Source organism: Lathamus discolor, chromosome 6 (assembly GCF_037157495.1).
Source record: "Lathamus discolor isolate bLatDis1 chromosome 6, bLatDis1.hap1, whole genome shotgun sequence".
In the NCBI taxonomy this organism is placed as follows: domain Eukaryota; kingdom Metazoa; phylum Chordata; class Aves; order Psittaciformes; family Psittacidae; genus Lathamus; species Lathamus discolor.
Window position 1 is genome coordinate 86,930,635 of NC_088889.1, and position 22,253 is coordinate 86,952,887.

The following is a 22,253-nucleotide window of genomic DNA, read 5'->3' on the forward strand; positions in this document are numbered from 1 at the left end:
GTTCAGCTCTGTCAATCAGCCCCCAGGTCCTTTACCACCAAGCAGTTTTCCAGCCACTCTTCCCCAAGGCTGGAGCGTTGCATGGGGTTGTTGTGGCCCAAGTGCAGGACCTGCAAAGGCACATCGGTGGATGAATACCCCCAACCCGAGCAGCGCAGCCCTGCTGTCAGACGGTTGGATGGATGCAGTCGTGGTTCAGTTCCCTGCCTGAGGCCAGGCAGAGGACACTGTTGGCTTGTGGTCCATCTGCTCTTCCAGCTTTGTGTCATCAGTGAGCGGCTCGCACCCTGCCTTGAGCCCGCAGCACGCTAAGGGGCTCCTCAGGCAGGGGTGCTCAGACATAAGGGAGCATTGGCAGTGGCTCTCCTGGGGATGGGGGCAGCTGGATGAAGCCACTTGGCTCTGTGAGCTGCCGCTAAACTCGAGCACAGCTATCACAGATAATGTCAGCACAGCCTACATGCATCCCTTCATGTTTTGCCTTAAGGGAGAGAAGGTTTCTTTAACCACAGTTTTATGGTAGTGATAGACAAGGAGAGACAGGAACTGCAGAGGCGAGCACAATGCTAGTTCCAGGGATCTTAATTAAAGCAGGAAACAATCAGATTAATCCCTGGGAAAATGTCATTATGCAAAAATACGTGGCTGTTAAAAAGTTAATTCAGTCAGTCATTTGAATCCAAACAAAAAACCTGGGAACACAATGCAGGGAACAAGCCAGAGCTCACAGCGGGATGAGCGAAGTGAAGCACAGAGCCCCAGGACCGTATCAACAGTATGTAAAGCCTCAATGCATAGGAAGACTAGCCAAGGTTTACATTTCAAATCATGGAAAATCTAAAGTGTCCCACCTAATCTAAAAGGTAATCCTGACCTCCCAGTCGAATGGTGCAACTATTCTCCCAGCAATACTCTAAAGGAGAAAGTGAGAGAAGAAAGAGAATACTGGACTACTCCATAATTCAGCGTGTTTTGACAGTCACCTTCGGGGCATATCACACTTGACTGCTCATCATTCTCAAAGATGGATAGGAAAGAGGCTGGAGAAAGGGACACCAGATGATATAATGGAAAGGCAATTAAAGACCACAAAGAAACAAAAGGCAAATCAGCTGCATCTTTCTCTAATTTATAGGACACGGAGCAGGCAGCGTGATTGATTCATGTGTTTCTCATCCTCTGAGGAGCAGAGAGGGTACGGACTGATAAGAAATGATGTACAGCGTGAGAAGCACAAGCTACGTGGCCCTTGTTGACATAGTGCTTTGTGACACTTCTCCCTCTTCCCAGGGGAATGCTTGTCGAAAACCCATCAGGGTTCATCATTTCCCCAAGCATTAATGTTTTAATGAGACACCACGACGCTCAGACTGTGGACTCAGTTCTTGCACAGAGCTCACAGTACCAGGGGAATGGCTGCACTAAATGGTGGAGGGACTTTAGCACTGTTACCTCCACATGCAGATTCAAATAAAACTCATTTATAGATCAGAGCTGGTAAAATACAATCTGTTGGTTAATTTCCAGTAGATCCTCCTCAGGTAATGCCTTGGAAGAACAGAGCTTTCTCTCATTTTCTCTCCCTAAATGTTCTTCAGGCAACTCTTTCCTTACCTTATCCACTATCACCCCCTAGATGCTGACAGTTCACAGACAAGTACGTCAAATACATCTGCCTTCCCAGTGTATTAGTAACTGCTTCCTGACTGGCTTGACCTTCTGTAAAAATGTTAAAAAAGATCATAAACACGCTGTTCTATTTAATAAGGAGACAGAAAAAATGGGAAAAACCAAGGATCGATGTGAAATAACTTACAGTCAAATATCTTTAAAGTGTTCTCTGGAAGAATACAGATGATGGAGTAAAACCATCCTGGAGAGAGCTGGGTGGCTGCCCATAAATCCAGAAGAAAATTAAGTCCCCAAAGCTCTGAAAGTTGCTATCACTCTCCTTGAAATGAGCAATTGGGAAATCAGCATTAATATTAAACAGCTTGGTCTGAAGGAAAAAAAGGACAATTCAAGGGATTCTGCCTTCCAGCATCAGGAGACAGTCAGAAAACCTTGGGACAAAAAACTGGAACATTTTGCTTTTTCCTGAATCGCAATCATGAATCCACGTATCTGTGTGGACTGTGGCAATAAATAAAAATAAGGGTCATGCCAGCTTTCCCCGTCCCCTCATCCTGCAGCACCTCAGCTCTTTATGGGGAGGATTTACCAGGTAGGGATGCAAAGTGCTTGGTGACCCACAGCAGCACTGTTTTATGGTGCAACCTGCTTGCATAGCTGGTCCACCTAAAGCTGGGCTCTCTCTGGTCCCGAGTGTGAAACATGGCCTCAAGTTAAATAGGGGAATGAGAGGCATAAGAGACTGGATATTCCAAAGCTGAGCTTACAAATGCTTTTAAGAGTGGACAATTTTATTCCACTTATATAAATAAACAAGCAAATAAATAAATACATATATATATGTGTGTGTGTAATATCTACGCTTCTCATACCAAGTTTCCTTTGCTAGCTTAAGCCCAGAGACCTTTAAAACCAAAAGCAAGTAAGGTTTCTGTAGATAAACAACATGTCACTTAACCACAGTGCATTAAGTTTAGGACTTTCCAGGCTACAGATGTAAGTTGTGGGGCCACTGAAGCAATGCAGCTCCCTTTCCCAATAGGAGGAATGTCTGTTCCCTGACTGTGTGACACTAAAGGGAAGATTTTTACATCAGTCTGAAACAGCCAGCTTGTCTATTCTGAGACCTGAGCAGTCAGAACCATTTTACGGGGAGGGAGGCTGGAGGGACAGATGAAGCAAAATACATTAAGCAGAGGAACCTTTTAAAGAGGCATCTGCATGCCACGGCTGGAGCAGTCACAGTATCAGCATGAGTTCCTTGGGGGAATTATCAGGGAGAGTCAAAGTATCCCTCAACAGACACAACACTCATTCCTACAACTGCATGGATGTTTAGGCATGTTCTAGCTATCTCTGGCAAAACCAGGCATTATGTCTGTGTATTCACCCTCAGATCAGTATGACTGTAGCATGTGGGTAAACACAACCACGCACACATAGCTCCCACTGTATGGTGCAGAACTGATACAGCTAACAACCACAGAGATGGCTTGATTCCTTCCTTTTCAATGATTACTTACTGGCACCAGTGGGGTTAATTCTTCTTGATATCTATGCATACCTCGGTTGGTAGGAATGAAAAATCAAAACCTGCCAACACATGAGAACAGCTTCCCTGGAGAAGGTGCAGAAGGCCAACGCTTGGATATTACCTTTTAATGAGTGTTGGCCAGGGAGAATGGAGCGCGATACAGCAGTGTAAGCACAATAAGTACTGGAGAGCTGGGGACACCAAAACAGAGTCTGCAAAAACTGGAGAGGTGGCCAGGATGGGCTCTAGAGAAGCACAGTGCTGAAGCCAAGGCTGTTGGTGTGCCCGTGCCCACAGCCCCACTGAGTAATAGCGGCTGCTGAATAGCTCAGGGAGGGTCTCCAAAAGGGTCTGAGCTCATGGGATCCCACTCGAGCCATGTTGACATGAGATGGAAATGTGGAGAAAGGGTCCCAGGATCAGTGCAGACGGGCTACAAGGCTGCTGGAAACCCAGGAGAGGCAGAAACCATCATTAGATTCCTTAAGAGCCTGTATTCAGGGCAGAGACAGCACCTGGGAAATAGTATTTTGTGCCATTTGTATTCATAGGTAACCATGAGCTTAACTAGGCCTTTATCAGGGGCTGGAACTCGAAATAAAACCACACAGGTTTCTCCCTCCCTCTCTTGCTCCAGTGGCCTTAGAGTAGGTGCACTTATCCAACTCAGCTCTTTCTCAGGAGGCTATTAATATCTGGCTCTGTGTACACAGGTCTATTACAGGCCCATTCATAACCACCCAGTAGAGCACTTGTAACACCGCCAAGCAGCGTACTTGGAAACAAAGGCTACTGGCACCAGGTTCTCTGAGTTCACTTTGCACCACCGCAACAGGGCACAACACCGTCCAGGGGGGCAACAGCACAACTCCAGCAGGTCCATGAACCTGACAGAGCCAAAGGAGCAAAGCTCCCTCCAGCTCCGGGTGTCCAGCTCCCTCCATGCACCTCCTGTGCTCCAAGCATCGGGGCATCTCCATCTCCCTCCTCCCCTCCACCTCCCTGTCCCCTCGCTCTGGGTTTCACACTCACAGCCACATGCCTCCCGTTCCTGAGGAGCCACAGCTGCAAACGCAGCAGTACCTGCCTGGAATTGAAAAGCTGGACATTAGCACCTCGTCCAGCTCTGCTGACTTAACCATTTTGCTATCACCTATGCCTCATTATCATGCAGATTCTTGCTAGGTCTTGGCTGTCCTACCACCTTCCCCCCCTCCTTCCAAGCCCTTCTTATTAAACATGGACTTGATGTTATCTCAGTCCTGCTATTCCCTCTATTGATTATTTCCAGGGAGCTCCCGCTGGCTGCTCCCCCAGCACCACGTTTGACCTTCCCAGGGATGAAACAAAAAGCACCAATGTCAGGCGACTCTCAGCAGTGTGAAACGGCCACTTCAGCTCACTCCCATTTCACAGACAGAAGGAAAAAGGTGGAAAACTTGGCTGGAAAAGCTGCTAAGGGAAGAGATCAAAATGGCATCCTATCAGAACGGCTCCTCCCTTGCTCGGAGCGGACTGTGTGCCCTTGCATCACTGAAGCGTGTCTCGCTCCAAGGATTTGCTATGCCCCAACCCACTTCCTTCCCTATTTTATGGAAATGGTGGAGCTTTTTACCTTGCATATTGACTGACAGAAAGAAATCCTGGGAGCTTAATGATATCTTGCAAATTCATCATCACTTGAGCTGCCAAGGGCCTTGTAACAACCATCCCACATACTGTTGCAAGGATGACGTTGGCACTACACACTAATGGTCTCAGGAATCTTGCTGTTTGACTTGCATTTATATAGGTTTCCAGCTTCTAATGCATTCAGAGCAGAGCACAGGGAGAAAAGTCAAAGGGTAACGTCCTGGCCAGTGTGAAATGTACCATCAAAGGAGTGTCCAGCAGCACGGCAGAACACAGCTGACCGCAGCTCTCTTCACTCACGCTGCTGAGGCTGTGGAAGGAGCTCACACACAAAAGGAAGAACTTTAAATAAAGATCAAGAGGATGCAGTGACATTATGGCACGGCTGATCAATTCAATCTCCACCTCAGAGGTTACCAGAAGTGAGACCTCTCCCCTGGCCTTTCCCAACCCCTCCATTTCTCACCAGCAGGTCTTGTCATAGTCACATCAGGACTATTAACCTTTAAGTTTCCCACTTCTCCCATTTGTTATGTCCCTGCACTCCTTTAACTCAATGCTGACTTCTTTGTTTCTTGTTCCATGAAGCTCTCCTCATCACTCACACCCATCTGCAACACTGCCCCTTTCAGTGAATTTTCCCCTTCCCACACTCAGCCATCATTTCTATGCCAATAATTTCCACATTTACTTCCTATCTCCTCTGTTTTCTTCTCTTGGCTCTCTGCTTAGACATCTCAAAGACATCATCCCTCAACCATTTCCTGAAATCTGGACTCTACTTGGTGCTTTTTGGGGCACTTTGAGCTCAGAAGTGCTCAACAAACCCCAACACCTTCATCTTTTCGCCTCCTAATCCTTCTGTGCTCCTCTTCTCCATCAGTACTAACATGTTCACTCTGGTTTTTTTAATAATGAATATCCTAAAGGATACTCCCCAACAGTTCAATATGTGACTCCTCTGAGATTCAGCTTTCCGTGCACAGGGTGGACTTGGCTCAGTGCAAACAACTTAGCTGTGAGACACAGAGCCCTTGGATTGCTCCCTCCTTGCGGCTGATGGAGGGACAAGACAATCTCATGTTTTAGCTCATTCCGCTGTTACTCTGCTCTAAACGCCTACAAAATGCCATATGGATGGATGCTACAATATACATTTACTGGCTCTGAAAGCCCCCACACAGGGAAAATGCACAGCTGGTGCTTTCTTAGGGAAGAAGAAATACTAGTACATAGGCAACTTGTATCAGAGAAGAGCACAAATTAATACTAGAGACTTCCCTGCCAAGAAGCTTTAACAACCATGGGACACATTTCCCCCCTTCCTAATGCACTGTCCCCTCTGGGCAAGAACATCTCATGGCCAAGAGCATAAAATTGCCATATGGATACAGAGCCTATGAAACCATCAGCATAAAGTTATTCTGAATGCCAGAGCTGCTTCATTGACCCACAACGATACCACTTGACATTGACTCAATAAGACCATACTTTCGAGCCCTTCAGCCACTAGTCACTTGGTAACAGCCTATTCTCTTTGAAGGACAGCACACCTGGTAGGGAGGAAAGGGTGGAAGAGAACCCTGGAGCCTCCAGAAGGTGATTTTATCAAAGGCAGTAACTGAATAGAGCTACATCTAATGCTGTGTCTTAGGCTTGTAGAATTTAGAAAGGTATCCAGGTGACATTATATGATTTAAAAGTTAATTAAAATGAATGATATAGCATAACAGCCCCAGGTGTTTATTTCAAGCTAGCCTGTTTCTACAGCATTTAGAACAAAAGAAGGCAGGAGGGGGAATCTAATAACAAACCTTGTGTGTGTTGCATGAAGAAGTAATCACACCATTAAATCACTCTGGCTCTGGAGCACTTCTAATACCTTCAAGTGTTGGCAATTCTCTCCAGCTCAGGCTCGTTTCCATCGTTGTGCTGTCCTGCTTCCCAGAGCTGGCAGGTTTTGCCTTTTAAGAAACTCAAGAGAGAGCTGCACAACCTGGCAGTGTGTGCAGCAGCCTGGGGCCTTTGTGCATCAGCTGTGTCAACAGCTACGCCTTTGCTTGAAGGCACCTTAGATCCCTTCTGAGCACTAATGGACTGGCTGGACCAGCACCATCCCTTCAGCACTGCTGCTGGGCTGGAAGGAAATAGCTCTGAGGTGAGATGCAGTGTTGGGTATGCAGTGAATGCTGACAAACCTTAGGAAAAATCAAGACTGTGGCTGGAATGTAGAGATGTGAGTAGGGAGGAGGAAAACGATCCATAGGAAAAGATCTTTCATAGAAAGAAAAGCTTGGGAGAGGTCATTTTTTCTCTCTCAAAGGCATTTTTTATGGAAAATGCAATGATAAGAAATGGCCTAAGCAAGACTGAAGTACAAAAGTTTCTCCTGCTTGTTGGCAAGTCTCCCAGAATGGGGATCTCTCCTTCATAGGCACAGATCTGTCCCCAGGACCATGCTGTCAGAGAATCCTGTTTTGCAGGACATTTGTCCCACATGACTGGTAACCACCAGCTGATTCTCTTCAAGAGGTTCACCACCTTTTCTTCTATGGGTTCAAACTTTTGATCTTCAGATCTCAAGATGTGTGAATCCCTAACCAAGCACCATCTCTACACAGCATAAAACCAGGTGACACAGTATTTAAGCAAAGGCAGAGAGATGGAAGTCATAAAAGTCAGGGGTAGCGCGAGAGGGTAAAAAGAAAGAGGAGTTTTCAGTATCATCATTGTTCACCAAAGGTCCTGAGGTATCTCAAACAGCATCATGTCTAGGAGAGCTTCTCTGCATTCAAAGGAAAAGTCCATTTTTCCATAATTCGTCAGGTTAATAAATGACTCCCTTTTCTCCCTACAGCCTCTCCTATTACCAATTCTCATGCAGCACGCCAGGGCCTCCTTTCACTATTAATACCACTCACTGTGAAATGTAATTACCAGCTCTATCACAAAGCGTCAGGCACATTTATCCACTGTACACACTCGCTGACTCCAGATCACATCAGTCACTGGCTGGCTTGTTCTGACAATGTTGTCCAAAGGAAAAAGTATCTGCACAGGTTCCCAGCTGACTTAGGCCACTTAAGCAGAGCATGAAACTGTTCTGAGGGTCCAAACTGGGTTCAATAAGCAAACACAAAAATGAGCAAAGAGAGATACTTAATTTAATACAGACTCATAATTTAAATCTAAAGGAAAGAATGATGATAGGCAGAGTGAAGTGTTTGGCTGGAGAAGATGGATGAGTAAACGCTCTAGAAAGCAATTCAAAATGATGGAGTGAAATTAATGGCTCCCTCCTCCAGGCTGACACAAGCAAAATCCCTCCTCTGCTTTATGCTTTAACTCTTGTCATTATGTTTTGATTAAAGCCAATATAAAAAGCTCACTTACTGTCCCTTCCTTGTGGCTTTTTTCTTCTGCCTCCCTCTTTACTTTGGAGCATTTCTAGCCAGCACATAGGATACCCAGAATTCATGTTGTTCAATCCTTTGTCACTCGGTGAAGCTGTGACTCTCACAAAGGGCAGGGTCTCAGCCAGACATACCAGCTTTAGCTTTACTTAAGAAATCCTACTAGTTGGAAGAGAAAATAATATACATTCTCACTGATATCCAACTGACTCTTACATTAAGTGTTTCCAATTCCATGGGGCTAGAGGCAGCCCTTTGTGGCCCGTCTGAATATCAGCTATGTGCTTTGAAGGCAGTACCTTCATTACACTCAATGTTCCTGCAGCTGTTTAAAAGCAGCCAGCCTATGCTTATAATGGGTAACAGATAAAAGGTGTATTTTATTTACAGCTGCGTCTTACCACGGTGTTATGAGCACTGAAATAAAACCAGAGAAATGAAACTGAAAGTACTGCTGACAAATAGGAATAATCAGAATGCCTGAAAAGGAAAGAAGTGGAAATGGAATAGGATTAGTTACGTTAACTGCTTATCTGTCACCGTGTCTCCAAACTTTTAGACTCTGGTGTTTAAAGCCAACTAATGATCTGCACACCAGTGCCAGAGTTTCCCTACACAGAGTCAGGGCAAAGATGTCTTCTGAGAAGAAAAAAGAAGGTTTGGAGATTTCTTCTTTAGAACAAAATGAAAACAGGAAAGAAGAGCTCACAAAAACTTCCAGGTTCTAAAAACCCAAAGGATTAAACCCCTGCAGATGAGAAAGGAAATGAGGTAGGCGTCTTCCAATTAAAATAAAGCATAACAGTGTGACCTGCTAGGGCATACTTGTCCTAGGAACACATCACAGCAACACCCCAAGTGAATGTCTGTGCTCCTAAGAGTTATCGCAGTGCTTCCTGGAGCACTGATGGGTCAGATATGCCTCTTTCCATCTGACTGTGCTCCTCAGTACCGGCCAAATACAACTGATGGGGGAGAAGGGAAGGAAACAGCTGAACCTCAGACTTTATCCACCCTCTCAGAATTTGGTGTTGTTTCAATAATGAGTAATTCGTGGATCATTGTAGAATCACAGAATGGTTTGGGTTGGAATGGACCTTAAAGCTCACCTAGTTCCAGCCTCTGCTACGGGCAGGGACACCTTTCCCTAGACCACGTTGCTCCAAGCCCCGTCCAACCCAGCCTTCATTCTTCTAATCTCACACAGTAATGATATTTCCTGCTTTGATTCAAGCCTTTTTAAGCATGATGGTGGCAGATGGCAGGCTATTACACAGCATGGCTGCACGGCAATGGAAGCAGGAAGGATTATTAACAAAAATAGTAACTCTTCAAAATCAAAAAGGTGAGGGCCCATGGAAGAGCTATGGCTTTATTTTTACACCTCAAATCAGTTATTTGAATGCATTATGAATGCTGTAAATATACCCAATGGATATAATGAAAATGCATTATTAATTTTCACTCATTATTAATGAACTTATAAATTCACAAGTGATGGAGCCATGACAGTGTGAGGGAAAGGTCATGAATAATAACTGGAGATGAATAATATATGCTCAGTTAGCTCACAGGATACTATGCTCATATGACTGTAGTGTCTCATGTTTATTTAACTCGGTAGTGCATTGACTTTTCATTCTTTGCTAAATAATGGCACAAAGAATTACACGGACTATAATCTCTATTAATTCAACATAACAGCTCACAAGGTACAGCTGATCCTTTTGTGGGGATGCTCCTGCATCCTCACTAATGCTAAAAAGCCGGGATCCCCCTCTCTTCTCCATCACACTTTTCCTCCATGACATCATGTTGTTTTGTCTCACTCATTTCCCTTGCTGGCATATGGAGAACGTCAGCTCTATGAAGAGCCCACAGCAGACCCAGAGACAGCCCACGTGGCATGTGAGGGTGACTAACCTGAGATCAGTGGGGATAGGTCAAAATCTCTGGCAATATTTCAGTGCGACAAACGGGAAGGCAAGCCGTGTGCTGTGTGCACATACAGACCATTTTGTTTGGGTTCCATCTGTTAGGACTAATTTGTTAATTATTAAAGAGATAATTTATCATCTCTGCCTGCTTGATCGGTGTTTATTACCCACGGTCTGAGGCAAAGGGAGTGCTGTGTGAATAAAGATGGGATTAATTAATAACAAAAAGTTCAGGCAACTGCAAACTTGTGGTGGCTGCTTCCAGTCCTTGTCTATTCCTGAACAAAAAGGAGGCTGGGAGAGGGAAAAAGCATCAGGAATTCAAGTATTCAGCTTCCAAGCATCGTATTTCCTGCCTTCTTCGCAAACTAACCACTGCTGGATGATGGAAAACAAACTCTTATCTCAGCGCTTTACAAGCAATTCCTCAGACTGGATCCAGCTTCCCCATGAATCACATATTGTGACCAAGGTGTCCTCCAGGTCAGCATCACTGTGTCATCTCCAGCCCCATGGAGGAGAAACACATCAGTGTCCCCTGGCTCCTGCTATTCAGATCTGTAAACCACAATCAAAACAAAGCAGCAGGACATCCACTTCGGGCTTGGATTGAGGACCCCAGCTCTGCTCTATCACCCATTGATCTATTGGTGCCCATGCTCCTCTCCATACTGTAAAATGCATATCTTTGTGAGGCTTCTTCAGCACCCCCTCCCTCCTCATTGCTTTATTAGAGATTTGCACTTGTCATTCCTCAAGTGGAGTCTCAAGACTGGCAGAATAACCAATGTCCAGACAACTGGTGGTAACAACAGAACGCAAGAAGCTTTCGGGCACTTCCTGATACATTGAAGCTTGTAACCCTCATCTCATATGGTAAAAGCTGAAAGGAAAGACATACCTGTGAACCACCTTTTTTCATTACTGAAAGGTGCTCACAAAGGTTCAATGACATTCCAAGAGGAACCTCAAGAGAGATATGCCAGCCTATGCAACAGATGAAAGAAACACCAACCTGCCTAAACATGCAGGAAAGATCCTAAAATGCAGAGATGCTGAGCTGCAGGAAGCCAGAGCAAATCATTCACATGCTATCAACTGATGCTAAGAGCATGCGGGTAAGGGATAACTTCCAAAGAGCCAATTATCCAACTCACAAGCTCTTCAGTCTTCTAAGGGAGGCATCAAGGGAAATCAAAGCAGGGAGATGTTAAGTTATTTGATCAGAGACACTTTTAAGGTTAATGGACAGGCCACAAACAGCAATCACGCCTCCAGCCATGCAGTGTGAAAAAAAGATGCATTTTGTTTGGTTTGTGGTAGGAAAAGACCTTCCCTATAAAACTTCTTCAGATCTTTAGTGAACTTCAGGTGACACATTCTGGCTAACTGCTGCTCTGCTGCGCCTCCGTGTCGCTGCATCTTTGCTTCCTCAACCACTCATGATCAATTTAACAAGTAGTTTGTACAAACAAAAGTTTTCTTGCTAAATAAATTAATTATGGCAGAGTAAACAAAAAACTTCTTAAAAATGCATGTTCTGATGTGATTGCTTCTTTAATTGGCTGCTTTAACATTTGAAATTTGATTTGTTTTTCAACTTGATTAACCTCACCCACAGGGTCAGGCTGTCAGAGACACAAACAAACACTGAAGCCTCTGGTACTCCCCATGGGGCTTCAAGAGAGGAGTCCGCTTGGTACTTCTGATTCCTCCAGCCCCTTCCCTCTTTTATTATTCTTACTTAGGAAAGGAAGATCAAATTCAGACCAACAGCAAACGTACATTTCCTAGCTCTCCATTAGCAGCTTTAAAATGAGATGGTGCTGTGAAGCCCTGGGTATGAATCCCAGCTCTGACAACTTCTTTCCTTAATTGCTCGAATAAAATCTCCATGCCCCCCCCAACTGTCCTTCCCCATAAAACGAGTGGTGATAACAAGAAGCCAGTAAGGTATGCCAGGGAGTGGATTAATTATGTGTGGGAATGGCTTGCAAGATGAATGCTACAAGCTGGGACAAACAAAGCCATTGCATTTTCAGTCCTGTGACAGCACACACATGGTATGACAAGTCTGAGGAGATGACAACACTTCCAGCCACCTCTGATGGTGGGTTTGCAGCCCAATCCCTACTGAAGCACACAAAAGCCATTTTCTTTTCAGCTGAATTACCAAGTTGTCAGTAAATGCTGCTACAGATTTCTTTTTTCTACTTCAAAAGAACCCTTTGCACTCTTCGACTGCTTCCTGGTACCAGTATTTGCACTATCAGGCGCTCTGCTCATCAGCAGTACCCCTGATTTCTCATAGGTTCACAAATTGCGGAGCTCAAAAGAACCGTAAGAATCAGCCAATCTAAACTGATGAAAAGCACAAGCTGGTGAATTAAGCAAAGCAGTTCCTGCATCAGGCTCCTAATTGCTAGCTGACTTAGAACATTTCTTGTACAAGAATATCCCATCTTCATTTAGACACTTCAAAGTGATGTTGAATCCCCCCGTACTGAGATAAATAGTTCCAATGGCTAATTACCCCTGTTGTAACAAAAGCATTTCCTTAGTTCTAATCTTTCCTGGTTTCTACTTCCAGTATTTGATCTTGTTACGCTTTTGTCCAATAGATTAAAGGGGTTTTATACTAGCCAAAATCTCCTTCCCCTATAGGAACTCAGACTGCGATCAAGCTACTTATTAACCTACTCTTTGTTAAGCTAATTAGAAGGAAATTCTCCAGCCTCTCACTCGTTTTAGATCTTGAGGTGAGGCAGGAGAAATAGAGACTGCCCAGCAAGAATTTCCCCTCTTTTCACAGAAAAACAGGTTAAAGTAATGATGTGATAAAATAGAGGCCCATGTGCTTCACGCTGTCCATCACATCTTTACATTACCCTTCCTGCCTTCTCTTGTCCTGGTATAGGGTGACGAAGGAGGCGATGCTGGAAGCTGAATTTGCAGATCTTCACACAGATCACTGACCTCAGCGAGACAGGAAAGCAGAGAGGCAAAGACTGACATGCTGGGAGATTCTGCTGGAAGACCCAGAAAGAGGCATACAGCTCTTTATCAGGAAGCTGCTAAGCTGCTTTGCAAGTTGGCATCTGCTGTCTTCTCCGAAGGCCCTTTGCCAGCTGTTCTCTCCTCCCCAAGGCTGCTTTGCTCTCTCCTGCCTGTGTGGCAAATTACCTACACAGTCGTTTCTTCCCCAGTCCTGATGGGAGCTCTTGGATCACTTCTCCCGTCCCCTCCCACTTCTCTCACACACGTGCCTTCTCTTCACTCTCTTCTTTGCCAAAGCGCCTTAAGGAGTGCTTTCTCCCCTGCCTTCCTCTTTTCGCTTCACATCTTCTCTGTGGGAGGACTTTCAGGACTGGTTCTCTCCTCTTCATGCCATAAGATACCTCTTCTCAAATCCTGCTCTGTCAATGAAGCTTTTTTGGTTCTCAGCGCTGGGAGGTTACATGAACACACCCTCCCATGTGAAACACTCCAAACCCAGACCCAGCACGTGTCCATCTCCTTTCCAGCCCTTTACAACACAACTGCTCAGCCTCGCCATGCTTCCTGCTGGTTTAGATGTGAATGGATCTGTTCTCCAAGTACCACTGTAAGCACCAACATGAAGCAACACAACTTCAGGGCAAAACTGCTTTGCTACCAGTGGGATTTCTAAGCAGTTATCATCTTTCTGTGAGTCACTCTGCTGGGAAAGGAAGGTGGGAACAGCTGTGCTGGCACCCCGAGGCCGATTCCTTCATATCCACACTGATTCCGTCACAGAAATGTTTCTTCTCAAGAAGGATCTCATTCTTGTGCTAACCACTGGTTGACTTAATTCATCATTGATCATCTCCACTGCATGAACTGGAGTACTGCTGCAGATGCATTTTGATTCCCTTTAAATTGAGTGGTAAAGGTGCAATGCTTGTGTTGGTGCTTAACAGTGGCCCGACAGCTGAGAACACGCATGATGCCATGGCAGAGATCTGGTGGGAGAACAGTGAGCATCACGCTAGATCTTGGGGGGAAGCAGTGAGAGAAATCCACTGCTTTGCATTTACAGCAAATGTAAAACTGGAACTACAAACCAAGAGGTTGTTTAACAGCATCACGCCCCTGATGAATGAGTTTTAGGTGGAGAGAAGGAGGATCCACTTTGCTGCACAGAAAAACAGCTGATGGGGCTGGGAGGATCATCCTGTTTCCCTGTTATCCCAATCTGATTTCTGGGAATGAGGCAAACCTGGGAGAAAAGGCTGGGGTCATCTTGGTGTAAGAAACCTGGAGGGAGGAAAGGGCGGGGAATTGCCAGCAGACATCAGAGGATTAATTTAGAAAATAGAAAGTCAATTTAGTGCTGATGGGAAGGAACTAATGGCAAACAGCAAGAATGAAATGAGATATCCTCAAGAAGTGAGAAGAGCCAGGCTCAGCCATGCCATGAAGGGTGATGTGCCCCAGCTGTCCCATGGATAGGGCAGGATCGAGTCCCCTCCTCTTCAGAGAGCAAATATTAGCATGATGGACCCTGGGCTATGACAGTGGTACACAAGGCTCGGATGGTTTGTTTCAATCATATATCTGCTGTTTAATAGGAAATAGATAAAGGGCAAAAACCCTTCCCAGAGAGAAAAACCGCTCAGTGTCAATGATTTTCTGTCACTTTTGCCCAGAACCCAGACTCAGCCTGGGGACCTCTGGGTGAAGAAGTCAGGTCTCTATTGACTTGCATTCTGGCAGTGCCAACTGGCAACACGACTTTCCCCATCAGTCGGGTATATGATTTATTGGTGCAGGGGTAGAAATTCAATAAAACAAGCTTCTCCATCATCACCCCCCAGCAACTGTCTTGATGCTCTGATGATTTCACACAGACAACCTGGGAAAAATCCCAAAGCCCGGCCCCAGTGAAGCTGTCACATACACATGTCAGTGCAACCACATTCTGTAACCTGCTCGTGTGCCATGAAGCCACCACTCGCAAGGGAGGCCATCCCAGGTACAGAATGAACCCAAGTCCTTGCTGGTGGCACTCTGTGAACTGAGACCAGAGAGTCAGAGTAATTGCAGGAGGTTGTTAAAAGAGCCGGCGCATCTCCCACAGAGGCCTTTAGGCAATAGCAGCACCAGAAGAAAGAAATCAGCTCCTAAGAGTTGGTTTGAACCAGTTGTGAGAGTAGTCTGGACATAAATTTTGTTATATTAATGAGTCACAGCGGTCACATAACCCCCAGTTGCATCATTTCTTCCTTTCTAACAGCCCCTCTCGGAGATCTAATCTCAGTAAAATGCTGGAGCAACCTCTCAAACGGCCGTGTTTTACTGCAGTCACTCTATCACCGGTTCCTCACGCCAAAGGGCCACGGGGGAATAATCTCTTACTTCAGAGATCAGAGTCCTGTGTTAATGACTGGGAGCTGCCACTCACTTGGAGTGCAGACCGCCCAGGAAACCTGCTGCCTTTCCCCAGCCAAAAGCCTGCTTTGTTTATAGCAGCAGCATTGATCTGCTTGACAGCTTTCTGGTACAGTCATTATTTATTATTTATTTAGTGTCCAAAATGCAACAGGTAGTTTTGGAGACATGACAGAGACAGAGTCCCCTTCTCTGGAAAGACCTTCGGGCTGATAATAGAAAGGAGATGAATGGGGCTGAACGGACAAGGAGGATGGGCCTGCAGTGATAAACCACTCAGCTGCTGCTCTCAACTCACGCGTGCAAAGCTGTTTTATACAGCTTACTATGTGCATGCAACACATGCAATGAGATGGTTCCTTTATTTGGAGGTAAAATGGGAGACTGAAGGGCAAAACGGTGGCATTGGCTGTATGGACCCCGAAGAGAACAAAGAGATGTAGAGATTGGAGGGATAAGGAGCCTGAAGCCTCTTCCAAGCTCTCTCTGAGGCACCCGGCCATGTTAACAATGTCAAATTCTCCTCTGATCCAAGGCTTCCCCAGCAAAGCCAGAACCTGCCTATCCTGCCTGCCGCACTTCACACTGGACTGGCTGCTATCAAAATCTGCCTGCTCTCATCCAACGGCTGCAGAGCCGTGTTATCTCCCCTCTTTCCCATGTCTCAAAGATAAAAGAGCAGAGAAATCCAGCAAGAGAACTACTGAACTGGCACAGCCTTCCCCAGAGAGCAATCCAGCCTTTTGGACTTCACAAAAACAAGGACTTAGTTTGAAGCTTTGAAACTGATGAAAACTGCTTCAAAAGAAACTCAATAGTATCTTTATTTTACACAGGGTGCTGGTCTTCAAGCTGTAGCTCAACAGGCACTGTACAAAGATGTACGGTAAAGTAAGCTAGGAAAAGCAAGCTGGTCACTAGGTTTACATCCACTAGACATGTTCCTATCTCCACCAGCAAACATTTAGGTATCTATGAACTGAAAACAGCTTCCAGGTTACAGCATGAGATTTCCAGGTTCAGAGAAAGGCCACAAAAGGAAGGGAGGTGATGCCTCAGCAGCAGTGGGAAAGTTATGCTGTCACTAAGAAAATCAACACTTACGACTGTCTCTTAGGCAACTCTGTCATCTAAACCAGTCATCTGAGCACTCCCAACATTTATATAGAGAGTTCAGGTAAATACATTCTCTGTACGTGCTGAAAAGAAAGGGATCTCAATTTAGAGAGCTATATTGGACTTTACCAGCAGCCAGAAGCATGCATCTGGAAGCCACAACAATAAGTAACTCCAAAACTTGGGCTTCTATTGCAGAGATGGACAGTATTTCTACTTTGGGTTTCCTGTCAGCATCACAGGCCACATGCAATCATGCCCTGTGGTCTAGGGCTGTCTGTTAAAAACTATTTCAGCATATACTTTGTGCACTGAAGGCTTTGATGACTGCCAGCTGTGAGCAGACCCAGCAGAAAGGGCTGAGAGAGGCCACCCAGCCTTGAAGATTCCTAAACCTGAACTGGAAACTTCATTAGGATGCGGACTGGCACGTTAGCAAAGGCTAGGAAAAGGAGGCATGTAAACCAGATGGTTTCTGACTTTCCTAATACCAATGATCAGAATTATTGCACTTCTTTTGCCAAGGGAATCTCCTCTTTGCAGTGTTAACATGGTCCCTGCCCTAGCATATATCACTCCCCAGCAATATTCCCATTAGAGCTGGATCTTCCAGATGAGAACCTGGGGAATAGGATGGATTTGACAACAGAAGAACCTGCTCAGCGTAGCCATGCTGCAGCTGGAGGCTCCTCTGCCTCTGCTCTGGGTGTGTGTCAGTGGACTAACTCTCCACAAAGCACAAACCCAGCACAAAAAGAGGCTAATACACTTCAACAGGAGCATGAGCTCATCCAGAGTTGCTCCTTCTGTTGGGATTAGGCAACGTGCATGGAAAGACATTTGCTGGGAAGCAGCAACGTGCGTTGCCTCGCAAGGATGCTCCCTCCTGTTTGCCGCTGTTCTCATCTCTCTGCTGGACTGGTTTTAGACAACTGCCTCGCATTGGCTGCCACTCCACAGCAGCATCAAAGCCCCATCATTTCCAGTTCTCTGTAACATCCTTTCTGTATTCCCAGCCCAAGGATTCTCATTCTTTTGTTCAGGTGGCCAAATATCTATGGATTGTGCTGTCTTCCACCCTGCCTACAGCTGCTTCCCACCCTGCCCTCTCCATGGTCACCGTGACCATCACATCCTGACCCAGGGGACAAGCCCAAGATCAGCGATGTAAAGAGACCTGTGACCACGCTGTCACTCCTGCCTCTCTGCCTCTCAGCTTGTAAATGGAAAGAGGCAGAGGAGAAAGAATACTGAAACAGAAAAGAAAGGCATTGCTTGCAGAAATTGTATTGCTTCTGCTCCAAACATTCAAGATGACAGCCCGCAGCACTCCCCTGGGGACCTATTCCAAATCCATACACACAGACCTGGACATTTCCTGGATAAAAGCTTCCCTGCCTGGGTTCATTTCAGTGCTGACAAGACCCCTGCTTAAGAGAGACTGGGCTGACAGAAGGGAAGGCCAGAGGCTACAGGGCTTAAAGAATTAGGGGAGAGCTGGGACACTGCTAGTCCTGCTGGTGTGTGCCCTGCAGTCCTGCCTACCAGCACACTACCCTCTGCTCCCAGACAACAGCCAGTCTCTGCCCTGGCAGGACTTCTCCAGTACGAGTGAAGGGAGGTTGTGGCTGTGCATGTACATCTCAACCCCATGGAACAGAGAGCGCAACAAGCACCAGTGGAGGTACTTCATGCAAGATACCATAATGCCAAACAAAACTGAGTGTTCAGCTCTCTTGCTCCAAGACAGCAATGTGACCTTTCCTGCGTGCCTGGAGATATTTAGCACGGCACAGTTTGGATAAACAGGGTTTGTAGAAAAGGAAAACAACAACAACAACAAATCCCAGTGGTCTACACTGACAAAAGCACGCATATAAGGCAGAGGAGCAGCAGATGAATTTCATGCCTTGATGCAAAGACTGCGTTTAAATAACATACAGCACCCTATTTCCTTTCTGGCTCCGCTACGTTGCTCACTGAAAGAAATCCATATGGTTAACCTGGCAGGGAGAACGTGCCTCTGTGATTTTCACTGAGCTAATGGGAACCAACAATGTTACCTGTATCTTAGAGGACAGCATTCCCACCCATCCCAATATTTGTCTAATAAAAGGTCAGCCCATTATATGGCATCTATTTGCAAAATTAAGAGCCTCTCTCCAGCAGCTAAATGCTTGCTTTAGGTTTGGAATTACTGTAATTAAACTTACATTGTGCTCGGATTGGTGCCAATCACTGCAGAGCTCCAGGCACGACCTGCCATTCCCAGTGCCATGCGCCCGGGCGTCCCACTCCATTAGCTCCAGGGAATTAGATGTCATTAACGAAGTGATGCACACTCCTTCGTGTTGTCAAACCGCAATCAAGCGGGTCACAGGTGAAGAATAAATACTTTCAGAACAAGCCCAATTACACCATTTACATTTCATTACAGAACCTGTTTAATCCACTGATGGGCTCCCAAGTTCTTCTGCCTAATAAACAGCATTTCAGAGGAATTAATAGGCCCTGCAAAACATGCTAATTACACTCTTTTGCATTGCATTTGCAATATTGATTTTAAAGTTGCCACTTCCCCCTCCACCCTCCTTTTCCAGCCCCAAAGCCTTAACTTTCAGCAAACAACACTCAAACCAGCCTAATTACTGGTGAGCTGAGAAGCTAATGCATCTCTCTCGTCAAAGCTCAGTTCCAGTGAAGGCCAACACACAGGGAGGGATTTTCACATCCATAACTTGTGCAAGTTCCTCCAGACGACCACTGGAAACAGCTGCTGAATAGCAATTACAGGCAGAGAGCAGGCATCAGCAGAGACTTTGCCATAGCAACGAGCCTAGCTGGACCCGCTCCCCAAAGACACCGCCTCCTCCCAAAGACCATAGCAGCGGAACAGGTACGATGACAACACAACCACTGCAATCTCATTTCTATTTGAAACTGAAGCTGCGTGATGCTCTCCTGGGCACCGAACTGTTTAAAAAACAAAAGGAAAGTTTATTTTCAAATTGCAGGCCTCAGCTAAACCATTTGGAAGAGAGGAACAAATCAGACACGCTCAGGAAACATGTCGTCTGGCTGTTGATTCACCCTAGCTGTTTTGCCTAGCTTCTGCCACAGGCTTTATGTTATCTTCCTCCTCTACGTGCTCATTCTGTCCTCCCCTCTGCTTCTCTGAAAACCATTTTCTTTATCCAGTGTGTTTCCTTTCCAACCACTGACTTTCTGCATTGGTTTGGTGGTTGTCACTCACCACTGTGGTTTTATCTAAAGCTTACTGACAGCTAAAAACACTTGGAGGAGGAGATGGGGAATGGGGCAGTAACGCTTGTGTTCTTCCACAGCGCTCACAGATTGTTTAAATAGAGGAAGCAATACAGGACAACAATGTTTAATTCCTTTGCTAACAACAAAGTAAGAAACAAAAGCCGAAGCATGCCTGGGCTATCAGAAGATGGTGAGATACAGAGCAGCCATGAGCTGAAGTGACATGGGGGAAAGGAGACACACTCATGGCAGGGGGGCCCAACAGCACAAATGGCAGACAGCAGAAGAGTGCTCACAGAAAACAGGTTGTCCCAGACGGCTGTTCTGTGAAATGAGACCTGGCCTCAAGAAATTCAATAGAAATGGTTGATATCTGCACTCCTGCATTTACTCCTGCCCCTCAGAAACTCTCCCCCGTAGTAATACAGGTTTCTAAGGGACTGGACATGGAAGCAGGTACTGAAGAAATGGACATAAGGAGCAGTCAAAGTTTAATGAAGATGACACATACTGCTGAGCTGTACTGTCTCTTCACTAGGAACTTGGGCAGACAGAAGAGAGCATGTCCCCAGCTGCACCGGAGAACCACACAAGTACAAGCCATGGCCAAGGACTTCATCTCCTGTGTGTCTAGTTTACATGAAGCTCATCCAGGAGCAAGTTACTGCACCAGTCAGAACCGTTTGTGTTAGCCCAATCATCCATGTAACCCTCTTTCTGAAGGCAAGACCAGGTGCTCCACAATGCCTCAGGTAATCCACTGTGTGCAGTGGCCTTCCACTGCCTGGGCACAGAAACAGCCCACGAGCCGCCTCATACACTCTTTGCACAAGGCAAGAAGCCTCCACCCCTGCATGCCCACACTTCTCTATTGCCTTTAACAAGAACATCTGGCATGCAGGAGGCAGCTGTGGTAGCAACACATGCAATAGGCATCCAAGACATGTAGGAAGGTTGGCTGGCATCTTGTACCATTGTATAACATAATTATCATGGCGGGGGGGGGGGGGATTTCTTTTGCCTCTCAGAGATTTTGGAGAGATTTACAAACTTAAAATGCTACAAATAATACCATGGGATCTCTTTTCCCTCCTAAGCACCCAACTGGATTAGTTATTGTCTGGAAAACACTTTGAAGTATCACTTAAGCTGCTAATAATGCAACCCGTTTGACATGACCTACCAATGCTAGCACAGGGTGGAAAGGAGATATAAATACCAACCATGTTTCGTTAGGCTTGTGGAAGTGGGGAACTTTCAATGGGCACAATGTAATTACAGGAATATTTGTCAAGAATTACCCTTACTCTCCATAAAAATGCCACAAGAAATCAAAGCCTACAAGCAGTTCTGGGTCTCCTCTGCAGGGCAGACCCTCAGGCAATACAACATCTCTTGACAGAACATCATGCCCATGGGTGCCTCAGACAAGGGTGCTTTTTAATGCAAAACCTTCTGACAAACCTTTACTTGAGCTTTTCCGAAGCAGGGCTAACCTAGCCTAGCCCTGCATAGCTTGCAACAGCAGGAAAGGTCACAGGATAAGGAGAGTTTGCAACAGAATAGCTAAGACCATCTTTAATTTTAAGTGATAGAAAAGCAAATGGAGAAAAAGAGTCAACTCTCTGAAGCTTAGCCCTTCTTAATCACCCACAGAAAGCAACAGCTCACTCCTGCCATCTCATTGCACAGGTAAGATTAAAGACAGGCAGGAGATTTTTACCCCGTAGTTACAATGATTAATGTTTCTAAACAGACATACAGTTTGAAAGCACTATTACAGGAAAAAGAGAAGTTGTTGCTTCATATTCTCAACCCACTATTTTCCCTGGGCACTGAGCCAGCAACTGAAGAATGAGGCAAGTTGCTATTTAAAGTTATTTTGAATTGCAAGGTTCAGTAATGAACATGACTTGTTCCAGTCCCCTTTGCTAAAAGCAGGGGCAAATGAAAAAAGCATGGATGAGTGCTTGGCAGAGTGTTCTCAGTCAAACTCAGAGGAGGAAGACTGGTGATATGCTTCTGACAACTGCCTCTCCATCTCAGTCTCCCTGGTGGCATTAGAACCAACCTCACTCCTTCACTGCCAGCAACGAACCGGGAGCTGCTCTGCACAAGTTACTCTTCCTGTCTGCTGCTGTCAGGGAAGATATAAGAAGATTATTTGTAGAATCATAGACTGGTTTGGGTTGGAAGGGACCTTAAAGATCATTTGGTTCCAATCCCCTGCGCCATGGGACACTGAATTCAAAGAGCAAGATACAGCAGCTTTTGCTTTTTACACAAGCTGTGATGCTATATAAAACTAAC

The 22,253-nt window shown here is 45.6% G+C and overlaps 1 protein-coding gene across 4 annotated transcripts in view; it reads right to left on the reverse strand.

Annotated features, from left to right (window-relative positions):
• Window positions 1-22,253, reverse strand: part of MAD1L1 (mitotic arrest deficient 1 like 1) — a 378,161-nt gene that overhangs the window by 31,794 nt on the left and 324,114 nt on the right. The gene's annotated exons all lie outside the window — the stretch shown is intronic.